Source organism: Rhipicephalus microplus, chromosome 1, assembly GCF_043290135.1.
Source record: "Rhipicephalus microplus isolate Deutch F79 chromosome 1, USDA_Rmic, whole genome shotgun sequence".
NCBI classification, from domain to species: domain Eukaryota; kingdom Metazoa; phylum Arthropoda; class Arachnida; order Ixodida; family Ixodidae; genus Rhipicephalus; species Rhipicephalus microplus.
This window is the reverse complement of record NC_134700.1, coordinates 52,599,532-52,619,182: the sequence shown is the minus strand read 5'-3', so window position 1 is coordinate 52,619,182 and position 19,651 is coordinate 52,599,532. Positions and strand designations below refer to the sequence as shown.

General features: G+C 45.1%; 1 protein-coding gene across 6 annotated transcripts in view; it reads right to left on the bottom strand.

Annotated features, from left to right (window-relative positions):
• Positions 1-19,651, bottom strand: part of LOC119177780 (putative thiopurine S-methyltransferase) — a 428,663-nt gene that overhangs the window by 283,475 nt on the left and 125,537 nt on the right. For 3 of the 6 annotated variants that reach the window (XM_075868574.1, XM_075868326.1, XM_075868460.1), the window contains exon 2: positions 18,474-18,656. The exons of the other annotated variants lie outside the window; for them this stretch is intronic. The gene's annotated coding sequence lies outside the window, so the exon portion shown is untranslated. The remainder of the gene's footprint in view (positions 1-18,473; positions 18,657-19,651) is intronic. 6 annotated transcript variants of the gene reach the window in all.

The following is a 19,651-nucleotide window of genomic DNA, read 5'->3' as shown; positions in this document are numbered from 1 at the left end:
ACTTTCGCCCTCATCATAACGAAGGAGGGGGAGTGGCAACATATGTACGCATGAGTGAGAGAGCGGGGGAAAGGGGGGGCTGTTATGAATAATATGAGTTAAGAAGGAACAGGTATTCTGTAAATAAGAAAACATAAGGAAGCGGTGGGGCGATAAGGATGCACATGTGTCGCGAGGTCCCGGTTGGCGACCCGGTTGTCAGAAGTGAACAATGGCAGGTTTGAAATGTCTACACGGAGGACTTGATTCACAGTGGTTTTGTTTGTGTATGTACTATACCTAATAGATTGAAGAGTCTCATTGAAAATGTTTATACCTAAAGGCTGGTATTTGTTGAACTTCAGAATAAGGCGCGACTCTGTATACTTTTCTGGGTTTTGCGGACCAGTAGTTTGGTCATTTCATTATTTGCTGCCGAGGGCCACATGCACTTTGTTTTGGTGTTTTCACTTTTTGCTCACTGTGATATTTTCTATATTCGTAACTGTAGATTTTTTTCTCTGGTTGAAGGGACAATGAAGTTCTTTGTTTGTCTGTATGTCTGTCTGGCTGGCTAGTTGAAGGGGCTAGTCAAGCTGTAACAAGCATCTTTTTCTATTCGCACCGAACCACGCATACAATGTGTTTTTCGTGTATTTTTCACGTGGTTAAATAAACTCTAACTCAAACTTTAGGAGTGTAGAGTTTCAGATCATCGAAGCTGTGTCCCGCTACATTAGAATGATAGTTTCTGCAATTGAAGGTGATTTCTGCAATTTATTTGCCGTGTCCACAAAATGACTATATAATGTAACATTAGCAGGCTGCCCTGTTTCGTCAAAGTACTGTTTATGACCATATGAACATTCGATTGTGTATATAACGTTTCCATCAATGCAGGTAAATCAAGATTTTATATGACAGACAATCACTCTCCATGCTTCTATTTATAATGTTATCTTGAGTGTGATTGCAAGCCCTGCATCTTGGATGGTAGTAAGATGGTTACTTGCGCAGTAAATTGAAAGTTTTTTTTTGCATGCACTAACGAATCCTTCAAATTCCTATTGAGGCGATAAACGACCTTTCGTACTTTGGTAAACGCTTTTCTGAAGTGCTCGTTGCTTGGATAATACTTGCGAAAGCTAATATTTATAATCGGGGGCACATTTGAGTATTTGGTCATAAATTCTGGCAGCTGTCTCGGGTGTTATGCATAGTTCTTTAGGGAAGTGTTCTTTTCCTATTTAGTTTATATGTTTCGTTGTAGACCTTCTTTAGGGTATTTGTGGGTAATTTCTTGCAACTGATGTTTCCTTTAGGTTAAATAAGTGGTGGACGTGTTCACCGTCATCGCTACATATCCTTCTTGTACGCCTCGCTTGTGTGACGAAAATTCCTTTTTTTTGCAGTGTTTAGGGTGGTGGCTAGTGTAATCTAGGTATTGGCTGTCTGTTGGTCTTCTGTAAAGCGTCGTCTCTAAGTTTCCTGCATAACTAGATACTGCCGTGTATAGGAAGGTCAATTAGTTGGGAGAATTGTTCGTGGTAAAATTAATACTAGCGTGAAACGTGCTACATAGTTCAATGAATGTATTTAGAGTTCTTATGCCATGTTCCCATACATAAAATATGTCGTCTGTGTTGCGACGATAAGTACAAGGCTTTGCTGCATTTAATTTTAACAGTTACTAGTGTCCCGTAAAAATGTTGATGTTTCTCCCCCAGGTAAACAACACGGGTGCTCACACAAAAGAACATGACAGGTTATGCGGCACAGACAACGTCAACACAGAAGACTGGTGCCGCTATTCGAACGCACAAATAAACGACACCTCTGAAATGACACCCTCATGTTGGCAGACAGCCTGTTCTGCTTTCAAGGAGCACTTACCACACATATAGAAATCGAGATGTGGCCTTCATTTGATTACTCGGTGTGCGTAGGTCCTCTTGGCCAAATTTTATTCGCGCTCATCACGCGGAAGCTGACTCCACATCTGCCACTCTAGGTATCAGATGGTACAACTAATGCACGCTATTTCTCGTCGGTAGCTTCTCGATGGCGAGCAGCATACGAGAGCTTCATGAAAAATAGAGTGCTTCTGCGACATGCATAATAGTGCTACGTGTTCGGTGTGTTATATTCCACGCATATTATTATAAGTGACGATGTGCTAGTAGCGATGACGCCTACGATCCGAGTGTTCTTATCTTGACGCTGACTGGCGCCGTAGCCTAGAAACGCACTCACTCGTCATGTCTGATCTTCGTCGCATGGCTTTAAATGATTTCATGAAATCATCATGATGGAAACCGCCCATGAACGATCCGCGAACAAAAAAAGAGCAAGATTCAACGTGTGCTCGTCATTTAGGACGTCGGGGAACCGTTGTGAGTTAGGTTCGTCTGGTTCGAAGATCGGAAAAAGCGTTACGAGGGTGTCCTTTCATTACGCGCATGCTACAGGCGAGGACGACTACAAGCTGTCTAAAGGGAGTAGCGTATGGACAGTTATCACCGCTAGCCAGTGACACGCAGGTATCATCACAGTACATTTTAGTTCAGACGTAGGCTCCATTGCTTCCGCGTAATACCGGGTTACTGCCGCCGCTAGTGTGAGAGGCTGGATAGGTTGGGCCATCTGGAGGCGCCAAGAAGAACCTGGCAGCAGGGAACGTAGTCTATTTCTCCGCCGGTGTGCTTCCCATATAACGTTATTTCATTGATTCCTTTGCGTTCACCTGAATGCTGTGCACGCCATGCAAACAAATATAGCTAGTTTGGACGCACGAGCTGGCATGGCTGAAGCATGCAGCCTCGGGCACCTCCTCACTGCTGCTTGAAACGGCGTTCATTTTGGAATCACTTTCCTCTTAAAAGCCGATTGATGGAAAAATTATTCGTGATGCCGCTGCTATTTATTCTAGTCGACATTTTGTACCTCGACGATGGTAATGCAAGTGAAAAGGCTTGACTGAATGTATGCGCCAAGCAGACAAAATCTTTTTGGAGAAGCATGGCCAGGCGTCACTCTTTTCTCTGGTTAAGTTGTCAGCTTGGGCGTGGTGTGGAAATTACTATTGGGTAGCGCCACTGGTAGTGCTCCCAGCGCTAAAGATGTTGAGAGTGCCGGCCGTTTTGCATCGTGCTAGATACCAGTGATGTAAATAAAGAAATGTGATATTTATTTGCCCTCAGTTGCGTTATAGGTCACAAATCGCTACTATGGGGTTGATAGCTCGTCGTTGGCACAGTATATTGTCACCAATCTTGTCACCAATCTTGTCTTACTCAAGGAAACCTTCCGCAGAACTGCTCGTCAAGCTAGGAAAAACAAAAGCGGCCCAGTCCCAACTTCTTCGTCCTCTTCCACACGAAAACCACGCGAATTCATGCGGCATTAGTCCCCCCTTTTAAAAAGCATCGACTCGATGCTTCTAAATAAAAGGAGAAGAAAAAAAAAACCCATAATTAGAACACGCGTTGACGCAGAGAATCACAAAGTGAGTGCCAGGGAAAACAAAGAGGGCGCACAAGCACTTGGACCATGCGCGAACAGAACAGCACCAGTGGAAGAGTCAAGAAGAAAAAAAAAAAAAAACACCACATGAGATCACTGTCACGTTTGCGAAGTAACTCGTAAGCACAGAGACTATTGTGTGTAGTACGGCTTGAGTCGTACGACATGCACAGTTTCGGGCCGATGTTGTCGACGTGACGACACTGTGCCGTCCGGAAGTACTTCGTATGTAAGGTCACTCACACGTCGGATAACCTTGTATGGTCCGAAATAACGGCTCAGAAGCTTTTCAGACAAGCCTGGTCGTCGGACAGGAGTCCACACCCACACTCGTTCACCCGGGTGGTATGCGACGTTTCGACGGCGAAGGTTGTAACGTCGTGCATCTGCGTCTTGTTGGTGACCGATGTTCACGCGAGCCAGTTGACGAGCCTCTTCGGCGTACTGCGTGTATTGCTCGGCTTCTGGAGAAAGAGCATCGCTATTATCGTACGGCAGCATAGCGTCAAGCATCGTTTGTACGTTGCGTCCATAAACAAGGTGGAAAGGTGAAAATCGGGTTGTTTCCTGCATTGCCGTATTGTATGCGAACGTGACGTATGGGAGGATATCGTCCCAGGTTTTGTGCTGCACGTCCACGTACATTGACAGCATGTCCGCTATGGTCTTGTTGAGCCTTTCCGTCAGTCCATTACTTTGTGGGTGGTAAGCCGTTGTTTTTCGGTGACTCGTGCAGCTCAGTCTGAAAATGTCCTCTAGCATTTGTGCCGTAAATGATGTTCCTCTATCCGTAATCACACATGACGGCGCGCCGTGCCGGAGGACGATGTGCTGCACGAAGAACTTCGCCACTTCAGACGCCGTGCCGCGGGGTAATGCCTTTGTCTCAGCATACCGGGTCAAGTAATCGGTTGCCACTATAATCCATTTGTTACCAGTGGCCGACAAAGGGAAGGGTCCTAGAAGGTCCATTCCCACGAGGTCGAAAGGTGTCCGTGGTGGTGTAATAGGGTGGAGAAGGCCCGCAGGTTTCACGGGTGGCGTCTTGCGACGCTGGCACTCGCGGCAGCCTTGCACGTAGCGGTGTACACTGGTCGAAAGTCGTGGCCAATAGTACTGCTGGCGCACTCTGGCGAGAGTCCGCGAGTAGCCCAAGTGTCCCGACGTGGGCTCGTCGTGGCACGCGAGTAGGATGTCATCCCGCATGTCGGCTGGTACAACGAGGAGGAAGGCTTTGTTGCTACCTCGAGCATTTTTCTTGTAAAGAATGCCCCTCCTTAGACAAAAGGATGACAATTCGCGAGCGATGCGCCGAGGAGTGTGAGAATTTCGGCCTTCTAAGGAATCAATAATAGGGCGCAATTCCTGATCGGCTCTCTGTCTAGACATAAAGTCAGAATCACTGAGGGCTCCGAGAAAACCATCAGCATATTCCGAGTCCATATCAGGATGTCCCACGGGTGCTCGAGAAAGTGCGTCGGCATCTTCGTGCTTGCGCCCAGACCTATACACAATCATGATGTCGAACTCTTGTAAGCGTAAACTCCACCGAGCGAGACGACCAGACGGATCACGGAGATTGGCCAGCCAACACAGCGAATGGTGATCGGTCACCACCTTGAAGGAACGGCCGTAGAGGTAAGGTCAAAACTTTGCCGTTGCCCACACGACTGCGAGGCATTCCTTCTCTGAAGTGGAGTAGTTGGCCTCGGCTCGAGAGAGAGTACGACTGGCGTAAGCTATGACATGTTCTACGCCGTTGTGCCGTTGTACAAGGACAGCGCCAAGTCCGACGTTGCTTGCATCCGTGTGAACTTCGGTATCAGCGTCCTCATCAAAATGCGCAAGAACAGGTGCCTCTTGCATTCGCTGCCGTAACTCTGTGAAAGCTGCTTCTTGCTCTGTAGTCCAGGCAAACGGTACATCATCTCGGGTGAGTCGCGTGAGCGGTTCGGCTATCGTCGAGAAGTTGGTAATGAATCGGCGATAATAAGCACACAAGCCGAGAAAACGCCGCACCGCTTTTTTGTCTGACGGCACAGGAAAGGTGGCGACTGCTGCAGTTTTTTCTGGGTCAGGCCGCACTCCATCCGCACTCACAACATGTCCCAAAAATTTCAGCTCATCGTAGCCGAAATGGCACTTCTGGGGTTTTAGCGTGAGTTCGGCCGAACGAATAGCTTCCAGAACCATTCTTAGACGCTTCAGATGTTCTTCGAAACTCTCGGCAAAGATGACCACATCATCAAGGTATACAAGGCAGCTTTGCCACTTCAAGCCAGCGAGAACGGTATCCATCATTCGCTGGAATGTTGCGGGAGCGTTGATATGAGTAAGTTTTATGTCAGCGCTGCTTTAAAGGAACCGCGAAAGTGTGGTTCGAGAACCTTGAATGAAAAATAGGAAGCTGGGATGCTTGCAAGAAAAAGACACGCACCCTCTTCGGCAAGACTGCGGGCAGAAAGGCAGCGGTCAAGGTGTTGGCATACCAGGCGCAAACAATGATAGAACAATAAGTGGCTGTTACACAGGGCGTGTCTGCCCTTTGCCAAAAAGGGTACACAGACATGTATAATACCAAAAACGTGACCCACACCGTCCAATGCATACCAGATGTTGCCATGCAAAAACTGTGACACTGTGGGCGCCATCATAAAATGTTGTTAGCGTTTTGAGGCCTCATAATGTCGATGCATCACTCACCATTTCGCTCGACTTCCAAATACAGCGACTGACCACATGGTCACGCGAAAATGTACCTGCTCCCCAGGAGCCACTAACTACAGTGCTCGGGACAAAGATATTTCAGCGTAATCTTGAAGGTATGTCACCTGCTTCGACATGACCCCATATCTGCCGCTCTAGGTCTCCGATTGTACAACTAATGCACGCTATTACTCGTCGACAGCTTTCCAACGCTAGTATGGAGTGTGCGTGCGCTCAAGTCCCATTCAGCCAATCGAATGCCATCAACCACGACTTCCACATGCCCAGAGTTTTCCAGCGCGCCCTCGAAATCTAGCGAGTGGAAAATTACTCCTGGTGGCCATTCCACCTGCTTTAACTGCTGTTGCATTGGTCGCGTGGCGGGCATTGGCACTGTCGGTGGTATTTTACCATCTTATGTGTAGAACCACCACGCAGCGCTAGATCATGGACGTTTACAACAGCACCGCAAATCACCTCAGGCCAGCAAGAAAGAACTTTCTCTCATACCGTATCGTCATCGCCCACCATTCCCAATTTGCCATCAGCCTCTCTCACCGCTCTCCCGTCACCCATCATCTCACTCGCCCCAGTTTCGTCATTCATCTTTGTCTACTCAACACCGGCGGCGGCTCAACAAAACGATGCTGCTCCTGGAGGTGAAATTGCATTGGCGACTTTCCCAGCAAATTTTCTCACCACACTACCCACTGGACACTACCTTATTGACGTTATTGTAGATGACGCACTCACTGCTCTTGTGGACGCAAGACCTAACATATAATTGAATTATTGGGAACTTCACCGCGACCTGAGAAGTTTTAATGCCACCCACAGTACCACTCAGCTAGGCCACTGGTGGTGGAATGTTCCCTTGATTGAGATGTGATCCGCGAGTATAAGTGTTGCTGACCGCTCTAGAACCGTACTCATTGCTGTAGTCGAAAAATGCTCTCACGAGTTTATCCTCGGCGCAAATGTTCTATTCGCCCACTTTGCTCTTGTTGACTGTGGAACCTGTTTGCTTAAACATGCCTTATCGTGCTTCCTGAGACGCTCCAAGAGTACCTCAACCATGTCGGCGTTTTCTCAGTTTCATACCCCTGGCACTCTGATGCCATCTCTTATTTTCGACGACAATCACAGGTTGAGCGCAAAACTGACGTCCTGCTGCTAGTAATGTTGCCATTCTTCACAAACTTTTGACAGTCACAAATAACTGGGTGGCTATACAGACACTAAAATTCAGCAGGTGCGAAAAACTTATTCGAAACAGCATGACGCTTGCCATAGTTTACTTTAGTAATGGTGCCAGTCTTGCTTTTTTTCCGAAACATCCCTCCTTTCAGCGGTCCATCTCCTCAAAAGACCTAGCTGACGACAACATTGACAAGATGATTGCCGCAGACCTCATTTCAGAACAGCTAATGCCCGATGCCTGTTGAACTTGTAATGGGTCATCTTTGTTTTGATGAACATCCTTTGAGTCAGACGCCCTTATAATCATTTATAAGAACCACACAAGAGACGCCAGCCAAATCTAGCGACGTCATTAACTCATCTCGCATGCGAAGTGACATGTTATTCAGCATGAAGCCGAGAAAATGCTCAATAATGAAGTCACAACACCACACTGCAATTTATAGGCCAGGCTGGTGGTGCTTGCAAAAATGGAAGGTGGCAGCTGGTGCTTCGGCATAGACTACAGTCACTTAAACGTAGAAGCACGAAAGTACATAAACCAACCTCAGCAGAAGCAGACTGACGAGGCTTTGGACTGCCCACACGGGTCTGCTGTGCAGACAGTCCTACCCTATCGACCTGAGATCGTGATACTGACAGATTTATTTCGATTATCGCGAGCATGTAAAGACCGCATTGATTACACCGAATGAACTTCTCCTCTTCAAAGTCATGCTGTTGTGCTTGTGTAAAGCCCCAGCTATATTTAAAAAAATAATGAACTGGCTCCTTTGTGCAATATCCCTTCACTACTTTGACGACGTTCTAGTAATTTCACCCACATTTGAAAACCACCTTAGCTACTTCTCGGCTGTTCCTTATATTTCATTTCTTTTATTAATTGATTTGCAAGAAAATGTAGTGAGCGATTAGGGTAAAGAAGCTGATACAATCAGCTTCAGAGTGTCTTGGTCACCCTGTGCCCATTTCATTGTAACAAATGAAAACGAACAAAATCAGGAAAATGAAATGCACAAAAGATATCATGCACATGAGTATCCTCCTGCTTTTCGTGAGGTTTTTAGAACCACAGGCTTTCAGCTGAAGTGTTTGAAATGCCATTTTGACCACGGGGAAATCCCCGTGCTGGGCCGTCTTCTGAGTGCTCGAGGCATTCAACGTGATTCCGGCCATATTATAGTTGTCGAAGATTTCCCCGTACGACGTTTCACAGAAGCTTTATGTGATTTTGTGAGCCTGTGTTTTTACTTTTTACAAGAGTTTTGCCGACATTTTCCGACCACTCACAAAACTTCTGAGCAAGGACTTGTCGTTTTATTTTGGTAGCGACCAAGCAACTGCGTTCAGCACACTTAAAACATTACTTACCACTACACAGATCTTGGCCTATTTCGACCCATCATCCCCTACTTAAGCTCGTACTGATGCCAGCAGACATGGCAACGGCACTGATCTTCTTCAGCGGCCACAAGTACAGGGTCGTTTCATCACCTATATAAGTCACCTCCTTTTCTGTTCGGAGAGCTAGCTTACCTATACTGAGCGTCAGTACTTCATACTTGTTTCGGCAGTCGAAAATGTCTAGAATACTTGTTCGGCCATACCTTTTCGGCCATTACTCACTATCATACAGCGTACTGGTTGCCCTTCTTCAAATGTTTTGTTGGACAATGTGGCCAGTGGGATTTGAAATTTTAAGAGTAACGCTTTGACTGGATGTACAAGTCCGACGAAATTCACCATGGTTGCGACTGCCTATCTCGTTATTCCGTACATCTCCCCCCGACTTGCCAGTGCATGATTTCGACGCCTGTGCATTCGCAGTATTGAACTTCACCCACTTGTGCAAGGAACAGCTTATTTATGCACACTTGTCAACGTTTTTATCACGCGGACCCGTAACTTAATTTGTTCGGGCAAAGAGAGGGCATTTTTTTACTGACGCAAAGCCAGTGCCGAGGGGTTAGAGCTGCTACTGGTTTTTCTGCAACCCTTCATTTCACAGTTCTTGACCAGCTTCACACCGCCCCAACCGCTGAACATCACAGAGCCAGGCACACGTATGATTTTTTTTATGGCGCCAGTTCTTCTGGCCGGGCTTTGTTGTCCTGTGCTTCAATACGTCCCTGCTTCTCAGGCCTTCCAACGTTCCAAGCATTCTATCTTTTGCCAGCAAGTCCTCTTCAACTTACTGACATCCCGACTGTCCGCTTCCACAACGTTGGCACCGATCATGTCGGACCATTTCCAATGTTTCTTGTTTGAAACAAGTGGACTACTGTAGCTACAGAATACGCGACACATTAGGCTATCACACAGGCACCGCAAGCAAGCTGTACTAGTGACATCGTGGAGTTTATGTTTAACGACGTTATCCTCCACCAAGGTGGTCCGGGGCAGCTGTCGACCGGTCGTGGTCGCACAATTTTTAGAAGAATGTTATCATTAGGCGGCGCCCGTCTTCCACAATCGACCAGATCACCACTGCTACCAACTGCAAACAAATTGACTCGCCAAGCGGTGCAATCGCACTTCTAACAGAATGATATCTATTGACTGAGGGTGCTATATAGCAACGCACGAGCTTGAAGAAACTCTGGTTTTCTTGCATGCCCTGAAAACAACCCCTTTTGAATGAGCCATCAAGCGAAAACGTCGAAGCTCCCCTGAGCACGATGCGTTTTATTTTCGGCGTCTCTCATAATCAAATGGTGGTTTTGGGACGTTAAACCCCACATATCAATGCGTTTTATTGGTCACGATAGAACAACGCATCGCATCAATGATGGTCGACAAAGTTGGCTGGTCTTTTCAAGCGAAAGGAATCTTCTTTTATTTGTTTGTCATTCCACTAAGCGAAAAAGTGCACCCTTGCACTAAATGTGCCAGATGCTTTTACTAATGTAAGATAGCAAATTTGGCTAGCTGGAACATACTCATCAAGATCAGCCCACAATAAAGCACCGAAACACAAGAAAAAATTGGCAAATCCCACGTACAGTGTGAATCGATTATATGTGAAGCACGAATGACAATTGCGGATTGGTGACTTGAAAATCAGCCCAGCGTTACAATGTGCAAGTAAATGAAGTCGTGCATGACTTCCGCGTCATGGTTATCATGCTTGCATGTGTCGTTTACCTTCGTCATCTATTCACGTCACGTGATACCAAATTTAGTATGTGTAGAGCTAGTGAAACGACCGCGAACACGCTATGAGCGTGGTATGTTGTCATGCTCTTACATGACACGTGTCCGGATTATCATGCTTGCAACAGTCATACACTTTCGTCATCCATTGACGACACTTACCACTAAATCTGGTGGTAAGTGACAAAGAGGAAAAAAAAAGGAGACAGAAAGAGTGCTATGTATTTGGTGTTTTCCTCTTTGTCAACCTTGCGCCTCGTGTTTCAGCCTAACATGAATATCATGTTTGCACCAGTCACACACTTTCGTCATCTATTCACGCAGTGTAATGCCTAATTAGGTATATGTGACGCAAGCGATACACCCGCAAGCGCATCATGAGCATGGCATGTAGTCATGTTGTTACATTACACGCATGTTATGTATTTGGTGTTATGGTCTGTCGCTTGTTTTCTCCATGCAATCATGTCATACCATATCAGCTTTGCAACATGCCATGTGAACGAAACCACCGCAAGGTCTGCAGGACCATGACATGTAAATCATCACACTCGTGACATCTTTTATGATTTTCATGTTATGACCAGTCAGATATGCTCTTCATGCAGTCATGTTATGCCATACCAAGTTTGGCTTTGATACTATAATCGAAACGACCTGGAGAGGTAAAAGTCCTAGGCCGCTAGATAGATAGATAGATAGATAGATAGATAGATAGATAGATAGATAGATAGAGATAGATAGATAGATAGATAGATGGATAGATAGAAAGATAGATAGATAGATAGATAGATAGATAGATAGATAGATAGATACGCTCAAAGTCCACGAAGAGATGCTTCGCAATTAAAAGCAAAAAAAAGCACATTCTTGTGTTTTTGTGCGTTTTTGTGCACTGATCGTGATAAGCGTTTACTGGTGTTTTTTAAAGTTATGACCTGTTTAAATTAATATCGCAGCTTTTAATGCCTGCACTAAGTCTACTTTACAATATACAGCGCGGTGGTCTCGGATATTCGTTCTGGCCGAGTGCCTCACAACATCGCAATCGCAGCTAAAACTTGAGGCCACGTGGTAATCATCATGGTCAGCCTGTACATTCTAGCGCACTGCTCGGCCGGTACGCTCCGCTTTCATCATCCTTATGGCCCACTAGCACCCGGGCACGTGTGAACAACTAATTAGTTATTTGGCTGGGCGGTTGGGCTAATACTATGACCAAGCTCATTACGCCAAGTTGTGGTTAGGCCGAGGTAATTACGCTATATCATGAAAAGACCATGGTAACAAAGCCATGTAATGCTAGGATTGGGCTAACTAACGCATGCTTGTTGATTAGCTAACTAAACAATGCTAATTAACGTGACCCATAATGCACACGCTAAGTAAAATCTTTCTAGTTATCTTTGGCCAACAAGATAGTCAGGGTCGTGCTGATCAGGAATACAAATATTTCCTCCATGGTAATCGTAACTTTGCTAATTCTGCCCGAAATAATCGCCTTTGAATAGAAACCTTATAAATGAAGAGAAAGCAGTTCAGTGCAATGGTCCATAGGTCGTGGTCAATTAGTATACTCTTCGTTTGGACCGAGCTGATGTGGCCTTCACTACGAAGCAGAACAAGCAGATGAGTAGACGACCGAATTGAAAAGCTAGGTTATCTCAAGCTCCTCAATGGCTATTGCAAGATGACCAAATTATTTCGTATGCAACGAAGCAGCTGCTTAGCGATTACCGTATAACGCTTGACACAGGCACATTGAAAGTCACGAGTTGAACTGGGCCTTTTGAGAATTAACTCAGTTTTAACCGATTTTACGTGTCAGTTTGACTGACAGACGCCCGCGGCAAAGATTGGGTCTGGCCACGACATTTGCTCTTGTGGAGGAGCTGTGCCCACGCCGCAACGCCAGCGAGCGGCTCGATTCTTGTCAGCCTTATCGCGCAGACTATGCACACACGCACGTAGAAGCAAAAGTTATATCATCGCGTAGATACCGCGTATTGCTTCAATATCACCGCGCTCACGACGTATACACTCACAGCCGCGTTGCCATCACGATGCGAGCGGTCCTGGTGAAAACCAGTTTTTGTATTTATCTGCCATATATGAAAGAACCGAAAAGAGCTGCATGAGAGTGCCGCGTGGGCACTTTTGCTGCCTTCGAGAGTGAAAATTTCTGTGCTGCAGGTAGAACGAAAGAACCTGTCCGAAGGAGGACATACGCCCACGAACACGCCTGTGAGAGGCGCGTGTGGAGTTGGCTAAACGATAGCGTGACATTCAAATTGACAGTGCTGCACGGCTGAATTGTTCCCTGGCTGGTGGCACTGGCATGTACGCAAGCATGCGGTGTTTCCTTAATAACCATCGCAAAAGCCCAACACGTGTTTCTATGCCCACGAGCGTTCTTGTACACATTTTATCAACGCTGCTATAATGTGCACCAGACACTCCTGATTCCCTGGCTACCGTAGAGCAAGCTCGGAGCAAACTCGTCAGCCCAGGAAGCTCGAATCACCCTGCATAGCACGCTGGAGCACCACTTCGCCTTATGAAATATTCGCGTAAAATTCCTCACGCCACGAAGCCGCTGGCTTTCCCTTTTCTATCTCAAGTATGACCATCATCCTGCGGTAGCCTTAAAAACCCTTGTGCCGCCAGCCAAGTGCACTCTGAAAAAGTACGCCCACGATGCAAAGGCCAGCCTAGGTGGACTGCCAGGCTACTTGGGATTGTCTTTCTGCTTCGGAGGGCCTCAAATGGGCTGCCACGTTGGCCTCACAACAAAGCTGTTCTCTCGCTACTCTGGGCCGCAGGAGGAGTTGCGCCAGATCATCGAGGTAGTAATAAGGTAACTCCGTTGGACTGCCATTCTTTGTCGTCGGCCTCGCTACTGACATCGTGCACGTCTCTCGTTTAAAACCATACTTCTCTGCACTTTATTTTATTCTTTCGTAAGCGTCGAGACGACGCTACCGGCAGCAGGGGTTATACGCTGCACGGCAAGAACAAGAATGCACCAGAAAGGCGATGAAGACGACGGTTGAAATAGCGCCTGTAGTTTTTCTGTTCTGCCCTCTAGGCTGTAGCTGTGTACACCTCTCACTGCATATTTTGTAATTGTAGTTCTTGAAGTTTATTCAGTCCTGTTATACTCTCCATCTCATGAAAATATCAAGCCAGAGAAACAGCTGCGATTGTGCCATGGGAATACCATGCAAGTCATGATCCATTTGACATGTCATCATTTTCATATTACCACTTGAATTTATGCTAGTCGTAAAGTCACGTCATGCAAAACCAAATTTCGTGTTTATGAAGCTGCAGAAGAGCCGCGAGCTAGCCATGAGTGTGAAAATTGCCTCATAAAAGTTTCGATAGCATACAAATATGCTGTGCATGACTTGCACATCATATGTTTTAAAACCAACATGTTACCATCATTTAGGCTGCTTGTGGAGAAATGTCTCATATTACTACTTTTTGAATATATCAAGTTAGGGAATAGAGCGCAGAAGCACCACAGGCATGGCTGGTAAACCACACCGTTGATGACAAGTTAATCACCATTTTCATGATAGGACAACTCGATCTTGTTCGTCATATAGCCACGTTATGCCATACCATTTTGGGTATATATCCCATTAATGATACGGTCTTGAGAGCACAAAGTCATAGGCACATAGATAGATAGATAGTTAGATAAATAGATAGATAGATAGATAGATAGATAGATAGATAGATAGATAGATAGAAGTCATCGAAATTAGCTAAAAAATGATTCTCACTTAATAAAGAGAATTGTATCCATTTTCAACAAAACTAGAACAGAGTGGGACAGGGAATAAAGGGGGGCTATGAATATCTCAGTCGAAATCAAGAAGAAATGGGGGTCGGCAAGACATGCAAATTGAAGTCAAGGTAACTGCTGTACAGTCTGTATAACGAGAGAGGGCAAGCATGCGAAGGGGAGGCAGAAAGTTAGCTCGGAAGATTACGGGATAACGGGGCCGCATCGAGAACAACACCGGGTTATATAGCGAAAAATAGGAGGGTCTTTGAGTCGGCAGCCCTCGTATTTAGACTCATCATGATTGATTTAGATAACATAAGTAGCTCCTCTGTATGAACGTTTAAAATTGTGCAAGATAAATAGGCCATATATGCAGAGAGAGAGAGAGAGAAACAAGTTTATTAAGTGAAAAAATTACAACGGAATGGCGGCCAGGCCGTGCCTGGCCGCCACCCTCTCATAAATGCAAATATAGAGAGTTACTGACGCGAGTAGGATGAATGGCTGTGCTGTGCAGGAGCATGCGTCATATAAGTGTGCGTTATTCCCAGCTTCTTTACTAAAAGGTCCTGAAAACATAACGTGTTTGAAGGGCAACCTCGCGAATCGCTGTTTAATGCACTATAATTGGGTGGCCTAAAGCTGAAACAGCACAGAAAAATTTAACGAAAAGCGCAAAGTATATATACGCTTGGCAGTAATGGAAATGAGCTGCAATTAACATAATAAATTGGCGTAAGTGTGCACTGTCATTTCCCTAAAATATGTACATTTGAGTACATTTTAGGACAGCATTTTCTCTACCTTTGTTGGACTAGTAGTATCTGTTTGTGTAGGCATGACATATGTACACTGTGAAAAGTGGATCGAGACAGAGACGACAAAATTTTATTTCTCCACAAAGTGGGGAATCTCCATTCTTCCAAGATCCATCTTACCCTTATCCTCATCTCTGCTTTTCGGAATAGTCAAAGCTGATCCTCAAAAGCCGGGCTTAACAGCAGCGCCTCCCATTGTCCCCCTATGTTGTTCATGTAGTAATTGTCTTCATTGTACAGTGCACACTTCCACGTGACATAAAACAGAGTTGAGGTGGTCTCGCACCACGAACAAGTATCTCTGTATGCTGTGGGGTAGAAATACTTATCCTGTCTAAGTTGGTTTATGTGAACATCTGAATTCTGAGTGGTGCCACAAGTTTCATTGATTTGAGGTTCCTATGTCGTGTCGGGTCCTTTTTTCTGCTACTTTGTGGTATTGCAGGACGTCGACGAAGCATATATATAACCTCCGGGAAAAATCTACACAGGCTCAACTGCCTCCATAGCTCTCCATAAAAAGTGACACAATACCCACAAAGAATGGCGTAAGACAACGAGATATAAAGCTCTTTAATGCTATTAACCTCGTCTTTACAGGAGGTTTTGAGAGATCTAGAACGAGAGGCGTTAGCGATAATGGTTAATGGAGAGTATTTTAGCAGTCTGCGCTTTCGTAGGGACTGTATTGAAATTGATGATTGCTGAATTAGACAAGGAGATCAGAAAGGTAAAAATATACTGCAGAAATTTAACGTAATATACAAAAATATCGCAATAGGACAGCTTGTACATGGGTATGTCTATTTAGGAGACGTGGTAACCACAAAACCGAAGCACGAGCGCAACTAGAAAACTAGGAATGGGATGAAGCACGTTTGGCAAACACTCTCAAGTTATGACTGGCAGATTGACACTATTCCTCCAGGAGAAGGTATATAACAGCTTCATCTTGCCGGTGCTTCCACGCAGCAAAAAACTGGAGGCTTGCAAAGAGGGTTCAGCTTAAATTGAAGATGACGCAGTGAGAGATGCAAAAGAAAGTTGATATGGTAACCTCAAGAGACAAAAAGAGAGTACAATGGAACAGGGAACGAACTGGGGTTAAGGCTATTGTAGCTAAAAACGAGAAAAATAAATGGACATGAGCTGGACCCATAACACGTAGGCAGGATAACTGCTGGTCATCAAGGCGAACTGATTGGATTCCCAGAGTAGGAAAACGAATAAGGGAGAGTTATAAAGTTAGGTAGGTGGATTGGATTAGGAAGTTTGTGGGTATAAAGTGGCAGCAGAAAGCCCAGGACTGAGCTGACTGGCAGAACATAGAAGAGGCCTTTGTCGTGCAGTGAACCTAGTAAGACTGATGATGATGATGATGATTGCAGAACTGTAGCAGAAATGGGATGTTATGGCGTTGAGTACAAGAAAAAATGCATTCTTTAGCTTCTGGTACATACAAAGAACCAACGTTTTGAGAAATAAAGGAAAAAAAACCACATGTTACGAAAGCACCGATTGAAAAGTAACCGTATACTGATGTTCTTTTCGGTACGTAGACTTTAGTAAACGTTTTATTTTCTCTGCAATGCTGCAAGAACGTAAATACGTATCGTTGAAAAAAGCCATATAGGGCTTGACATTCGTTTATTTTTCTTTCTTCGAAACTCCGCTCTGTTGTATGTTCGAGAAAAAAATCTGCAAAAACATATATGCTATGTCTCTGTGTCAAATATTAAAAAAGAAAAATAAACATCTTTTCTATTTTGTTGCTCACTAGAAATGTGTAAACGATCTTATTTTACATCAACGTATGCAGGTAGGCGTTGCAACATCTGCATTTAGAGTTTCAGAGAAAGCTTGTGTTTGTTAAGGGTGCCTTGTTGGCCTTGTTGGTGCAATGCATTCCTAAATTTAAGCGTGACCATGAATTTATGAGGACGTTACCCCGTCCTCGTCAATTCATAGCTGCTATTTACTTTATGAGCTTGTGTTTGGTACCTACAAGTGGATGACAGGTGCGCGATCAGCAGTAAGATATAGCAGCTCGGTATCGAGACTTGGCGTGTTAGTTTAGTGTTGTATCAGTTTATAATACGCTATTTGTAAAAGCAGGCTGTATCTCACTGCGCCCATTCGCCTTTGCTGCCCCAAATGGTCCAAGCTTTCATTTTTGAAAAGCCATACAGGTGCTCAGAGACCCAGGTTTCTTCAAAGAATGCAGAAGGAAGAAATGCTCTGTGCACTATATTAGCTATCGGCGATAAGCTTGAAAATACCGCGTCGCCACAAAGAATGTCCAATGTTTAGTATCTCAGGCGCGGAGAGAATGGCACGAAGTCTGACATTTCGTGACTGCGCTTTTGGTTTCCTTTCCCGAAAGGTAATACCTCTTTGGCGACGCAGCAAACAGTGAAAAAACACTATGCACATAGTATTACAGCTATATTTGCAAAACATTTAGCACAAGCTTCACAATGAGCGAGATGACAATAAAAACAGAATGAAAACGCTAAACAAATATGTCCTTCTTGAAGGACAAACCCTTGTCTAGCCACCGCCACCTATTTCGACATTCCATGTACTTTCGTTGCTTGGATCCTTGGAGGCCAACAGGGCAAAATGATTCTTTCTTTCATAGGAAAAAAAACACTCACAACAGAACAGATACACATAAGCAATAGTTTATTGTTATTGTTCTCACACACTTCATCATAATTCGTGCATTGGGCGTCTTTGTGATGGGTTTGCTGCACCATTTGTTTTGTTGCCTGGTCTTGTGATCGTTGGCTGAGGTTTTTATTTTGCTGTGGAGTAGAGTATCGTGGTTTTCGAGGCTTGTGTTAGAGAAAAGTGGTGATATAACTCTTCAGGTTTGGGAGATTTGTGTTGCTGAGCCTTCAACTAATGTTACTTTTTGTTTTCCGAAGTTGTTCAGGCGTCATCTTGTCAGTCGCAGAAAGCTTGACAATTATTTTTTTGCTCGTGCTATAAGAAACATCAACCTTGGTGCAAGCAGCGTGTAAACAGACCTAAAAAGGCAAAGCTTGATGAGTTGCGTGGAACTTCGTATTTTACTAGCTTCGAGTCCATTGAAAAGGAGGTGATTACAAGTGGCGGTGCCAGAAAACCTTAATGATGGCCAGCAAGAAGAACACGGCAGCCACACCCAAAAGTCCGGCGCCAAGCTGAGTAGTGGGCACATCGTAGTAACCAGCCAAGCTGTTGGACTCCGACTCAACTATGAGAGAGAGTGTCAGCATAACACCTCCACTTATGAGCAGGAATCCACTGACCACGAGAAAGGCACACGACCAGCCGATCATGCGGTTCCGTGGCGCATAGCCGTCGTCGGCGAATTCCTTGAGCAGCGCTGGAGTGCTGTCGCGTAGCTGATCCTGGAGACGGCGGCAGTCCAGTACCACTTCACCTGGCGGCGATTCCGCCCCGCGAATGGCTGATCTATCGGTTGAATATTTCTGCGAGCAAAGAATAAATGATAGCGTTAGCCGTGGTTCAGTTCATGCGCGCAGGGCAGATTCGCATCACCTGCTTCTAGTGTATGGCGTCTCATGCTTCTAGTGTCTACTTACTGTACCAGATATGCATGTGACAAAAGTGAACACAGGTGCTGTAGCTCAAAGAATGGGTGATCTTCGCACTTTCATTTACAATCAAGTCACAGTATTCTATGCTATCTTTCGGCCCAGTTTGACAATCTTGTGCTAACTGTAGAAGTGGGTCAGTTGTATTTTTCAAATAAAATATTTGTGGCGCAACTGATACTAGCAAAGCAAAAAAGGAGGCAGGATAGGGCGCCTGATTTTCAACTTATTTATTTTCCTCCCCTCATCCAAACCTATATGCTTCCAGAATGCGCACAAAGGGGAGGAGGACTCAGCACAAGTGACTGTCACGTTACACGCAAGAAAACCCAAACAGAAGTCTATCGCACAGCGCTATCTAGAACCAATTATTGCTTCCTGTACAATGTAATCGACAGAACACTGACGCATTCGTTCCTCTTCTTTTGTATGTAATAAGCCTCAAGTACCTCACTTGCTAACGTTTCGCTGCTTCGTCCTAACAAACGTATTTCTCGGAACAGCGGTGTGCAGCCGCACGAAGCGCATTGTCACGGCAGTTGTGAACATATGTCATTCTTAATTGGTAATCTCGCTGTTAAAGCTGGAAACACGATAGTTGCCCCCGAGACGCCCGTCACCAGCGCTAAGTGGAAGATAGAAATAGCCTGCTATTTGAATCTGGTTCTGTTAACGCCTCGCACTCACGCTTGATAAGCTCCACGTTTGTTATTCCGCGCACCGGAGTCTTTTTTTGGCTTTTTCGTTTATTGCATATATATATATATATATATATATATATATATATATATATATGTGTGTATGTGTGTGTGTGTGTGTGTGTGTGTGTGTGGTGTGTGTGTGTGACGCTACGATGAATGGGCGACGTG